At 41.8% G+C, this 1161-nt stretch overlaps 1 pseudogene; it reads left to right on the top strand.

Annotated features, from left to right (window-relative positions):
- Positions 1–339: 339 nt before the first annotated feature.
- LOC116812662 (ubiquitin-conjugating enzyme E2 H-like) lies at positions 340–680 on the top strand (annotated as a pseudogene).
- The last annotated feature ends 481 nt before the right edge of the window (positions 681–1161 follow it).

Consider the following 1161-nt stretch of genomic DNA (forward strand, 5'->3'; position numbering starts at 1 on the left):
GGATGATGTCCCTTACTAGTAGCACCAGAAGGAATACAAGCCATTAAACATAATTGTCCAATTTGTCAGCAGGAGAGACAATGTTTACAAAATGCAATGGAACATACTCCCAGAGGTGAAGAACCAGCACACAGATGGCAAGTAGACTATATTGGTCAGCTGCCGTTAGCACAAGGAAGATTTAAATGGGGTTTGACTGGCATGGATTCAGGACTTGGCTTTGCTTTTCCAGTCACGCAAACTAATGTTAATAATACAGTTCGGCTGGGATAGGGAGGCTGACTGAGCAGGAGTCGATCGCTTGTAGTGGAGGCTGCTAGGAGCCGGTCAGAGGGATTCATGAATAAAATTTTCCATCCCAACATTGATGACGCGTCAGGAACTGTGTGTCTAGATGTGATTAATCAAACTTGGACAGCTCTCTATGATCTTACCAATATATTTGAGTCCTTCCTGCCCCAGTTGTTGGCCTATCCTAACCCCATAGATCCTCCAATGGTGAAGCTGCAGCCATGTATCTCCACCGACCAGAAGAATACAAGCAGAAAATTAAAGAGTACATCTAGAAATATGCCACGGAGGAGGCGCTGAAAGAGCAGGAAGAGGGTACCGGGGACAGCTCATCGGAGAGCTCTATATCTGACTTTTCCGAAGATGAGGCCCAGGATATGGAGTTGTAGTAGAAAAAGCACCTGCTTTTCAGAAAGACTATTGTTTCCTAACCATGAGAAGCAAACTGTAATATTCATATTTAAACAGAGCAATTTTTATCACTAAACAAGTTTTTTATGAATAATAGCATATATATATATATATATATATATATTATATCACCCTTTAGATCTTGATTTCTTGGTCATTTCTCAACCTGAGGTGCATAGCATATTCCCACATTCCATTTGGTAGCAATATGCGGTCCGAATGCATGCATTCATGAGTCCATGTGGCCAAGTCAGCCTGTGTGCTACTGAACTGTCAAAGGAAATAGCCGTTCTGATAGGTAGATGTGAGTAAAAAGAACAGGAAAAAATCGCTTCTTTTATTGATGGTTCCAAAGAAACAAACCAAACCAACCAGCTCTTGGATGTGAAGATAAAATAGTGCTTTTCTGAAATGGAAAGAAAAAGCTTGGGGAGGAAGAGGCCTGCTGTGGGGGCATTA

This window comes from Hylobates moloch, unplaced genomic scaffold, assembly GCF_009828535.3.
Source record: "Hylobates moloch isolate HMO894 unplaced genomic scaffold, HMol_V3 SCAFFOLD_9, whole genome shotgun sequence".
Classification (NCBI taxonomy): Eukaryota; Metazoa; Chordata; class Mammalia; order Primates; family Hylobatidae; genus Hylobates; species Hylobates moloch.